Source organism: Rhea pennata, chromosome 1 (assembly GCF_028389875.1).
Source record: "Rhea pennata isolate bPtePen1 chromosome 1, bPtePen1.pri, whole genome shotgun sequence".
Taxonomy (NCBI): domain Eukaryota; kingdom Metazoa; phylum Chordata; class Aves; order Rheiformes; family Rheidae; genus Rhea; species Rhea pennata.
In genome coordinates, this window is record NC_084663.1 from 53252587 (window position 1) to 53264988 (window position 12402).

Consider the following 12402-nt stretch of genomic DNA (forward strand, 5'->3'; position numbering starts at 1 on the left):
CTTCTTACAGTCTACTGTGCTAAGGAGGAAAAGATTCCTACTGAGGAGGAGACTTTAGGAAAAGGGACCACGTTTTGCTAGGCTCCTCTTAACCACCCACACTGTGGAGACTTTCTTATAGAAAGACTAAGGAAGAAAAAGTATTTAAGGTAAATATTTGGTCTGTACTAAAGCTGAAGGAATAAGGATGCTGATCTTTGGGCATCTAACAGGACAGGAAAATTGTGCAAAATATTAGCGTTCTAAGACCTGATTCCACTCCCTCACTGCACTCAGGCAAGAGCCAGCAATAAGAGGCAATATCATTTTTTTTTTCTGCCAAGGTCCAGCTCTTCTCTCAGCTTGTGGAGCTGCTTCAGGTGTTAAAATATTTTGCTAGAGCACTAATAGTTGTTACAAAATGTTGCTATCTGATCTATATAGTCACTCAATCACTCCTGTACTGGAAATACAAAATAACACCCAACCTAGAGGAAAGCCCTAGGATACTCCAAGAGATGTCAGCATGAATAATTTTAAACCCATGGATTTGAATGAAAATCTGATCTAAATGTCAAAAAATTATTTTGTTCTTAAAGGCAGAGTCCACAGCCAGTCTCCAAAGTAGCTTTGTCAAATTCAGCATCTCAGTTCGAGAGTTCATTGGCACCAAATTGAAAATTGGACCTCTGGGGAAAGTCAGTGACTCTGCCCTCTGCGCTGCAGCACTGCTGCCTATCCTGTTACCTTATCCCAAAGCTTTACAGCTTGAATGAGGCCTGAGATAACACCGAACGATTACAAGGTTCTAGGCTGATTTATGTGATCTCTGAATCAAGCCTCATTTTTCTTCCCCCAGAGATGCACGAGCAAACATGGATTAAGATGACACCTCTTGCAGGTTAATCTCATTTTGCATTTGTGTCTGTATTCATCAACTGCATCAGTGCTTTGGCCAGGCATATTGTCAACAAACCTCATCACCTCACTGCTCAACCCCTTTTCCAGATTATTTAGGAGCTCATTAAAGAGCACAGATCCTAGTGCAGACCCCTGCAAAACTTCCATGGTGACCTCTCTCTATTTATTCCTATGTTTTTTAAATTTATTTATCAAATTTCTATCCGTGCTAGATTTTCCTTTTATCCTACTCCTGTTGGTTTTCTTTAAGGCCTTTTCAGAGAGGCTTTGTCAAAAGCCTTTGGAAATCCAGCTAGACTGCATCAACCCAGGTCACCCTTCTCCACAGGCTTGTTGACCCCATCAAAAAAAGCTCCAAGAGGTTTGTAAGGCAAGATCTCCCTTTACAGAAACCATGATGACTTTACCCCAAAAGGTATTTATCTAGGACACCACTAGTTCTGGCCTTATTATAGCCTCACTAGTGTATCTGACATATCCAGTACATTTACACATCTAGAGTCTTGTGGCCTGACAGATACTCAGGCAGGATTTTGTTGCTGCTGTGACAGATGGAGGATTTAGTGGGGTTTTTTTATTACTACTTTTTTTTTTTTTTTTTTTTTTTTTCCAACTAGCTGCTCCTCTAACCACTTCTTGGACACCTCAGTTCTATTTTTATATTTAATCTGCTGGAGTTTATCATCCTTTCTGTGCCCTTTATTCAGACACACCTTCAGCTTTTTGAATGATACCCTTTTAATACCTCCCCACACAGGTGTTTGTCTATGACAGAATCTTCTTGTACTTTTTCAAGCCCTCCTGGTTGTGTGGTAGCCTTGCCTCTCAGCCCCCAGCGCAGTTACTTCAAACAGCTCCACCCACTTGTGAGGACTTCTAGCTGCTCCTTTGAGCTTCTTGATAGTGACATCAAGGTTTCCAATGCACCTACTGTATCAGCATCTTCATTTAGAGCAAGATATTCCTATCCTCCCATCTTGTTTCTTAGGCTTCAAACACTGATGGTGAGACAATCACAGCACTGATTTGGTTTCTTCTTGATGTTCTTTTTGAATAGTAACTCTGCCTTTCTCTACTTCCCCTATAATTATTTTCATCCTCTGCTTCCCTAGAGGCTGCAGAATTGTCTGTCTTCATCCTTCGAACAATCATTCTGAAGAATGTTCCCTCCACTGACTGGCTTTCCCTCACTCTTCAGCTAAAAAGCTCACTCATGACTTCCTGCACTCTCAGGATCAGTATTCCGGTTCCCTTTCAGCCCCAATGAGACCCGTCCCTTCTGTGCAGTTACTTCATAGTAGAGAAGTGTTCCCAGATCCTGATGAATCTGAAACTTTCTTCTTGGTCAGGCTGTGAAACCACCATCCATGTCTGCTTTGCATCCACAACACAAAGCCCTTTTTCTTCTTCTCCACTCTAAATACGATGGTGTCAACCCTGCAACTTAGAAAGATGTGTAGACATACATCTTGCTCCGGGGTGCATCAGTCAGGCAAGGTGATAGGACAGGGTGCTGTCCACCCATGAACTGATGAAGCAGGTCCCCCACGTCCTGTGCTCTGTACAAAACCTATATACATGCAGAATTACAACTCACTCTCCACTATGTCTTGGATTTGGAATTACTTCCTGGGGCTCCAACTGGGGTGATGCAGCTTAGGGTTTTCCCTTCCCCAGAGCTCCAAGTGTCATATCAGCTTAAAGGAAGTACTGTTGTTAAGATGTTTTTTACAGTAGATCCCTTCCAAATACTTTTTCTTGCATATTTCACAGAAGGATCTACTCTTCTCACCCCAGCAACTTCCAGCTTCCAGCATTTTGCAGCAATGGTCAGCAAAGGATACTAGAACCTCTTCCGAGTTGATCTCCGTGACAACAGGGATTTGCTTGGCTCCTTCCAACCTGGGGAGATGCAAACAGCTTTGTGATCTTGTGCAAAATCTTGTTCTGAGCCCAGCTCAATCAAACACATGAATCAGGGCACTATTTAGTGGATGTCTAGAATGAATAGCTAAGACAATGTGATTTTTTTATTTGCTTGCTTGCTTTGGGGGGTCTTTTGTTTATTTTTCTGGGCAGGTCATCAAGTAGTGGCTAGAATTGTGTACTACAGAGAACTTAGGAATTTGTGGAAGAAACTCATTTAGTGCAACCTTTGAAACACATGAGCTGGTTCATTCCAGCACAGTACTCAGAGACCTTTTCTGAAAAAAATAGATAGATTTATAATTTTCTTTTGGCAAAGCATCAGTGGATAAGTAGAACAGCTCTACTTCCTCAAGGAGCCCCAGTGAATCAGTGGAGCTATAGGTGGGCTGACATTTCTCTCAGGCTGCTCCCCACTAGATCTGCTGCAGGAGCTGTAAATATCTGCTTTTCCAAATAAGCTCCAAGAATCACTATATGAGACTTTTCAAAAGTATGTTTGATTAAATATTACAAGAGAGGCTTGTTAATCCCTCCAATCCTTTGTACCTCCCAGAATGATTTTATTTTTAGAAAGCGTTGTTTTTTTGGGGTTTTTTTTTTCTTTATTATTTTTTATATTGCATGTGTTTGCAAACCAAGAGGTCTCTCAACCATGCCCTGTGCTTAAGAGTTCTGCTATTTTTGCAGGGTATATCTGCAGATGCAGGGAAGTGCATTCTCTCCTATGTTTCATTTTCTCCCTCCCATGTCTTAATCATTTGTTCTGGAGGATGCCAAAAGGCAGGCCAAATCCACCAGAGCTCAAAGGATCTGCTGAAGATCGACGAACTTTAATGGAATTGCTTCGGGGAAACTGGACAGAAGAGTGCTCTAGCCCAGCACACATCTGAACCAGGAGCCTGGGAGAAATGCCAAGTGCCAATCCCCATCACATCCTGGCTGTGATGCAGCAGGCCGACTTCACTTTTGGAAAAGTAGGCTCACAAGCTTTATGGGAGTAGTGACATACTTTTGCCATATCTCCCATTAACACATTTGGTCCTGTGCTTCGGCGATGGTCTCAGCTCCTTCATGAGAGTACGAGGATGTCTTCCATGCTATCTCAAACACCCACTCTTCATAAATATTTCCCTTCAAAGGCTTATATTATTCACACCTATTCTTTCTGATTAGATCTGGGGAATGTGCAGTAAGTAGTATCTGAGTCCCTCACATCAGGTTATCTCTTAATGTTAATGCCAACACAAAAGTACAGAAAGATCTATCTGGCCTTCAGCAAGGAAGCATCTGCCTTTCTCCCTCCCTTTAAACACACTGACAGTAAGACAAAATGTTTCTGATTACCACTTCCAGTTTCCAGCATGTCACCAAAGGGGATTGCTTCCAGGACTCTTCCAATCCTTCTTCCTTCCTTAGATGGGTTCAGAGATGCTGGGAATGCTGTTCGTGGGCCTCCTCCAGCCATAGCCAGCATAAGGGATGCACACATACAGACTGGTTGGGACTCCATGGTGAACCCAGGATCTGAAAGCGAGGATTCAGGTGTCTGCTAAGCAGTATATGAAAACAGGCACAAACAGTTAACAAATAGTGTGAGTGGCAGGAGAGCTAGTACCACTGGGACCAGAGCTCCTGGCCTGGCTCAGGATAGCAATAATCCAAACAGGGAGGGCTGCTTTGCACCTGGTGCAGCTCCCCTCTCAGAACTGTTTTTTCCTGTGATCATATACAGTTCTGGTTTTATAAAATCTATGCACTGGATTCAGTTATCTGAATACAGGCACCTGGTGTGGTTTGAAACACCTCATGATACCTTAGCAAACAACACAAGGGCTTAGAGGTCTGACACAAGGCCTACATGAGACTGGCAGCAGCTGGAGGCCTAGCAGGGTGCCGTGGGGCTTCTCAAACTATTCTTAGGCACTTACATGTGAGCAAGCAGATCCCTCTCTGCATGCTCAGCACAGATGTGGACAAGACCCTGCCCACGCAGGCCACATCCCCTGATGACGGCTTTGGGAGGAGGTAAAGCTGCCCTGGAGTACTCAGTCTCGTCCTGCCCACACAGCCCCCTGCTCCCATGCCACATGCCTCCCAAACTGCATGAGCCATGCCTGCTTCTTCACCTTTGTCTGAAGGAGCCTTCTATATGTTGTGCCCCAGGGTAAAGTGTCCTGTTCCTAGCACCACAGCTGCTGCTGCAAGCCACCAGCAATGGTAGTGCTCAGCCCAACCCAGGCTTCTGCAACGCCTGCAGCTATCCCTGCTCATATGTTCTGTCTCTTTCCCCCTCTGAGAAATTAAAAGCGGAGTGTCCAGTATAAGCAAAGGTATCAGAACTGTATGTGGCTACTGAAGAACTAGCTAAATTTTTCATACTGTGAAAGAATTTCAGATACTTGGTGCTTCATTGTTTTAAATCATTTACAGTGTAGATTGTAGATCTGTGAACTGAACTATGACATTAGTCTTTGACTCTGATTTGTTCAACTTAGATTCAGACTCATTCAAAATAAGATTCTGCATGCACCAGGAATGGATCAGACCAAAGATCTACTTAGCCCAATCTCCCATTTCTGGCAGTGACCAACAGGGAGCATCCAGAGAAAAATATAAGAAGCACACAGCAATACTTCCCTTGAGCATTTTCCCGAAGTCCAGTATCAAAGAATTCCTGGCCCAGTTGGGATGTCCCTATATTCAATAACTCTCAATGTCTTTTCCTTTTCTTAACTTACCCAATCAATTTTTAAATGGAAATAACCCTCTTGCAATCATAAAGTTCCATTACATGAAATTTCGTAGCTTAATTGACGTACATTTATCCTGCTAGTCCAAACTTCTGCTTCTAATTACTTTGTAAGACAACACATCAAAATGGATCCATCTCACTGATCTCTTTAGAGCTTTGAAGATGACTGGAGAACTAGAAGTTTAACTAATTTCTGAAATGCTTTAAAAGGACTTTTAGAAATAGTTATTGTCCACACAGGTCCTTCACTCTTTTCAACAATTTCCTCTAGCTCCAAGCGTAACAGCTTTACTGGAGTCCATGTACGCTATATGGCTAAGTAAGGACAAAGATGTTCCAGCCAGAGAGCAAGTGACAGACTGAGAAGAAATACTGGAATGAAGTGCAGCCTTGGGCTGAAAAGATAGAAATATCACTAAATCATTTTAGTATTGCAGGAGGAACAGTGACTCTGCAAGATGAATGAAACAGCTGCTGAATAAGACATGAGCAGAGAAAGTAAAGACAGCAGAATGGACATGTGATCATCATATTAAGTTATGAGACAGTCACACAGCAAAAACATGTGAGAAATGCAGAAAATTAAATATCCCATAAAAAAACGTTGTTTTGAGATTCTAGTAGTGGGAGGAGGGCTTTCCCATGAAGTTCTATTTTAAATGTTCAAATCTTGTTACTAAAATGAAGAGTATTTCAGAGTCACTGTGTTTTGCACTAGGCAATAATTAAGAAGTTAGCCCCTGTGCCCAAGACTTCTTTAAGCCTATTGAAGGAGAAATGCAGTATGTATGGAAGATTTCATAAGGAGTAAGTGCTGCCAATCTGATATATTCAAGGAGCTATATCCAGGCAGGCTGGATTCCTGGTTTATCCGGCATAGACTGCATGTGCCCACAATGCAGTCATGCAGCCAGCGTTTTATAGCACCAATGACACAAACCTGACTCTTCCAGAAAAGAGCTGCCAGGAGCCCACAGTCCACAGCCCAACACACATACTTGTCACGTTTGCCTAAAAATAATGCTGCTAGGCCCAGCATGTGCCGTAGCACTTTGCAGTTTATACCATTCCTAGACATAACTCTGCAAAATATTGTATTCTTTTGTACATGTCTAGCTTGTACATGTCCTGTGCTAATCCTGAGAATGTGCCTGACAGCTTCTCCCTCATGAGAATGAGAAGGGACTACATGCCACATACTGCACAATTCAGAAACAGCAAGGCAGGAGAAATGCAGAACTCTTATTGTCCAAATCCCTCACTACTAGAATAAGGGTCACACTATGAAATTAGTATGTTGGTTTAAAACAGACAAAAAAAAGTCTTTTTTTACACTGTGGGTAACTGGGAACTCCTGGATTTTGCTGTCCTAGGAGGTGGTGGCAGCAGCTGGTGGCAGCAGGTTAAAAAGGGACTGGATGAATTCATGGGCAGAGGGCCTTGCTATTAAAGGAAAGAGGCAGGAATGTAGCTCTGCCATCCCTAGCTCAAGCCTGTGGGGGCTGGTGGGGCTCCACGAGACAGGACTGAAGAGAGGGACCAGGCTCTTCTTCAACAGCCTCTCCTGCTGCCACCATGGGATGCCAACGGCTAGGGCATGTGGACCATTGTGCCAACCTAGTGGGGTATTTATTCTATTATATTCTTAAGAGTAGTCTTGAGGGGAGAGCAGATTTTAAATTGCAGTATAAACCTTCTCCATCACACGAACAAACCTAGGAGACATCTAGAGGGATCAGCTAATTGGGGATGAGATCCAGATCAGTAACACGAATGAACAGGGGTGAGGAGATAAAGAATCTCATTGTCACTGGTTGTCTACTCAAGCAACACCACAGAAACATGTCACACACAAGAGTCCAAAGTTCAGGAGGAATTAGAAACTATTTCCTTGAATTTGAGGCCAGGATGGGCTACGCTGAGGGTTGGACTAGATGATCCGCAGAGGTCCCGTCCAACCTTACCATTCTATGATTCTATGATTCTATGATTAATCTCAAGCAATTTAAGTCATCTCAAAGATTCCCCATTCAGTCTGTTTATTCACTTGCTGGAGCTCCCTCCAGTGCCAGAAAAAAAGAAATAGTTGTCCTCAAAAAGTTGGTTCAGGCTGATTCTTCCAGACACCTGTTTTATATTATTCATATACATCATATATATGTATATGAATGTACATTATATATTTATAATAAGTGACTTATACTCTGTAGGTACCTGCCTCTTTCCATTGACCAGAGAGGTAAAGCTTGGACAGCTGTCCCTTGATGACTTTTAGATGGCTAAAGTCAGGTGAAACGAATCCTGCCTTTATAAGTAAAGGCCAGAATGGCATCTCTTCCATCCAGAGCAGGCTGTATAGATGTTGGATCGACCACATAACTCTATCACAGACTAAAAAAAAAAGGGGGGGGGGAACACTATAAGAGTAGGAAGAGCTATTAATTTCCCTAATTCTACATTTTTTCCAGTAGAAAACATAAAGTGCTGTGAATATATACATGTATATATTTTTGCATAAGAGTGCTCATTGACAAGGAAGTAGTTTGAGATAAATTAACACTGGATTTAATATACATAATGAATTTAATTGTTTTTGTTTTCAGCACAGTGTATTTCCATATTAAATGTTTTCTGTTTGACCTTAATCCCAGTAGTAAAAGCTAAAGAATAAGAAATTAATCAAAACCAAAAACAGGTCTTGCAAGGTTTCAGGCACATACTTCCGGAAAATACAACTCAAAACTTTAAAATCTAAAATGCTTAGAAGAGTCCTTAAAAACTTAGAGGATTCCAAGATTTTTTCTTTCATCAAAGTGCAATTCACTCCAAACCAAAGGTAAACCTTTGGTTTACCTTTTTCTTCAGACATAGCACCAGTTTCCATGCTGACTGTGGGAAAACTTTCTCATCTGATGATGATGGAAATACAACTGTTATCATCCCAGAACAAGTCCAATCCACATCTGTGAAATTCAGGTTTTTGAAGATGAATGATTCTAGCACATGCATGATAGAATATCAGCCTCTCTCAGCAGCATTGATAAAATGAGAATGGGATTAACATTCCATAGTTTTGCAACACAAACTCCATCTGTCCAAATCTTTCCATCTCCAAGAATTAATTTGGTAACAAATTCTTTCACCTAAGTTATTTCTCAATGAAGACCCTGTGTATTATTATGAATATGAAATACTTCTCTAGACTAGTTGCAAATTATGCAAAATACAAGTTTGTTAATTTGCAAGAAGCAAAATTATAAGAGCTAAAATAAAAGCGCATATTCTAAAAACAGTCTTATTTTATATATTTAAAAAGAAATACTAGAGTCATTAAAACAGTAAAAAAAATATATAAAAATTTCTTTACAAAACTTAACTTAGACCACAACAGTGTACTGAGGCCCAATATTATCCCATGACTTTTTTATATACATTCTCTGTTCAATACCAGAGCAGATGTCTTTTTAGCACATTTAAAATGGCATTGCCAAACTGCTGCCCAGGTAGCTGGTAGGGAAGCACACAGGGATCCATGGTGAACTCAGTTCCTGCAGGTTTCTGGCCCTGGCCAATGACAAATGCAGGGACAGTGCCAGGAATTTTACACTGTGCAAACCTGGAATGATAGCAAATCCAATTTGTCCAGCACAGGTAAGTTTTCCTAGCCCTTCCCTCTACCATGAACAATTTGAGAACATTTACATGGTGTCTTTACATCTCTGGGTTTAGAGTTTTTGTAGGTACACTCAGAGGTGAGAGTTGTTACCTCACCAACATCTGTATCAGAGCAATAGATGTCAATAAGCGAGGAACAATAGATAGTGAGAGTGTCTCAGAGATCATTCACTTGGAGAAATCTGTACTGGCAGGATGCAAATAAGGGAATTGGATAAGGGGTCTGTCCCATGCTGTCTGACCAAAACATAGATAAACTTATTTCCCAGCTAATAAATGCTACATCTTCCTGGGAATCCCCTAAGGCTAGTTTTGTTGATTTACACCTAAGTGTTTTCCTGAGGACATCATCACTCCAGCCAACCAATGTGCAATACAGAAATGCTCCTGGCCAGGGTTCCTCCTCAGGCCCTGTGGGCTCATGAACCAGGACCATCCCTGAGGTTTGGGGTAGACAACAGAGCAGTATCTGAAATTGTTTCTGTTGCACCAACAAACCAAGCAAACTACAGCAAAGATTGGCTAAACAATGACAAGATTTTACAGGCAAGGAAGAAAAATGAATCTCAGGTCTCTGTGGTTTGTGCTTCAGTTCCAGGACACTGAGATTTGTTCTGTCCTGGCTTCCTACAGAAACAAGGGCTGTGGAGCGATGCTACTGCTGGTTTTGTCAGTCAATAGCTTTTGCGTTTCCTGGGCAATCCCAGTCAGAATTTGACAAAGCAGTCAAGGTCTCAAAGATACTGACTTCTTACAAGTTTTGTGAAAATAAGTAGCTTAGTAAGGTCAAGTAGATCCTGCTGGCAGTGTTTTGACAAGGCCAGTTAGGATGGTGCTTTTGCAATATGAATGCTTGTCCACAAAGCAGGAATAGGCACTATCAATGCACAGGGTTAATATCCTGCTTAACTAGACATAACAAGAGGTAATTCCATTTCATAGGCTGTCCTTTTCACCTGCCCTGTTCTGCTCTTTCTAACTTTCTACAAAAATAGTACTCTCTTTCAGCTGAAGTTCCCTCCTGTGACCCACAGCCCAAAGTAGGCTGCCTCATTGTAGAATATTTTGAAAAAAAATATAATTTGTGTATATATAGGTAAGATTACTAAAAGCCAGTCCAGACCTTTTTGATCTAACTTGCATGATTTGTTTTAATTTTGGCCTATGTCAAGTTCTACTTGTATATAAATGGATATCTTGCTGTGAAGAGTTAAAATGTGTCACTGACTTCATCAACCACAAAAATAAAAGAAGACAACTTTTAATCCCAGGGTCCAGCAGTGAAGGCTGAAAGTATCAAGTGTAACAGAACATTCTCTGTTAAAAAGATGTATTTGACTGTAAATTTACTCTTGATAAAAATGACATTAATAAAGTGAATGTACTTCTGAAAGTCCAGCTTCAAATACTACATTGCAGCAGCTTCAAACAGCATCAGACTAAACACTTCTGTTACAAATTCCCTCTGCTGGAGCAGAAAGACAGTCCTTCGTGCCAAAGCCCACTGGAAGGAAGAGAGCTGAGGCAATAAAACATCCTTCCTTCCCCTTACTTGTCATCTGTTCCCACAAAATGCCTTCAGGGCAGATTTTGCATGGGTCTGGCTCCTGCCCATTTCAAGAGGATGTGGCTAGATGGGAAAGGGTGGAGCTGGGGCACAGCTTTTGGCCAGAATAGTTGTGAAACACCTGCTCTGCCACTCTAGCCCTCAACCCCCAGCTTTTATGGGCTGAAAACAAACAGCCACAGCAGCACAGGGGTCTGGATGCAAACAGCAAGCAAAACAGTTAGGCCTTGGCTAGTTTGCAGGACCACCCTGTGACGGTCAGACCTATACCACAAGTCCCAAGATCGCTATTAGTTCAGATTCACTCAGAGCACCTGCCACCTCCACAATAACTCAGCAGATGTGTGCCCAGCTGCACAGATGAGCTTACAGTGCTGAAAGCCTTTCAGTGCCTGGGAGGCATTCAGCGAGGATTCTATCAGTCCTGCTCCCCTTCCTGCCTGCTCCCATTCCCCAGAGGGATCCCTCTATTCAGCAGTGGGAGAGAAGACAAAAACTCTCACCACATCTCAGAAGGGATGCTTATGAGTATGAACAAGGGCAAAAATAGACCACACCATACTGTTGTAGGCCGATTCCCTAGAAGAAAAAAGAAATGTATTTCTTATTCTAATACAAAATTATTTTAAAAGTCAAGTTGATATTATATCAACTGGGAGACCCTTACTTTTCAGGCATCTACCTCATTATTGGGGTGGACTGTAGGGAACCCTCCTTCTTTGACTGTGGAGGAACCCAGGGATGATCCCTGACTGGAACCATGCCAGGGTGAGGCAAACATCTGATCCCATGTGAAGTGTAGTGAATTCACTGAATAAACTCCAGAAAAAACAAATATCAAAAATGTCCCTCTCTTCTGCTCTCTAATCATTTCCTCTCTCACACACTGAGCATTGCAGGGGTCTCTGACACTTTGCAGCTGAGTACACTGAAAGAAGGCATAGCACTGGGAACAGGAATGGAGCAATCAAAATTGTGTCATCTTCTCAGGCTTATTCTAGACTTTTTTTTTTTTTTTTTTTAACCAAAACTCTCTATCTTAACAGGGACATCTATGCCAGCACAAGTCCTAATGCAGATGCAGTTACATCAAAAAAAGGTATTTGTTTGTTTGTTTGTTTTTGATATAAAAGCTTATTCTATCTGGGGAATGTGTAAAGTACTCCTGTGTCTATAAACTGCTTTCCCTTATAGGGGCATTGCTAGTATATTCTTGTCTATAAAGTTACAAACTTTTGCAAAGGCAGATGGACTCTGATTCAAGCATATATTTGCTAAACCAAAGGAAAGGGCTAAAATACAATTTCCTTCAGTGTCAAAACTCACCTTCCTGTTATACGTAACATGTGCAAAGTATAACAGAACAAGATTGTTTATTTAAGCATCTTCAAAACAATGTTTTCTCTTTTCAAGTCTGTGATAATCTGCGATAATCTGAAGTAACTCTACTGATTTGTTGGTTTATGCCCAACCTCAAGCAGGTCCACCTTGGCAAAGCATTTGAAGTACTGTTTCACAGACAGTTTAAATTGATCTAAAACCAAGCTGCCACTGAATTGAACAATCACAGCCTTCTTCT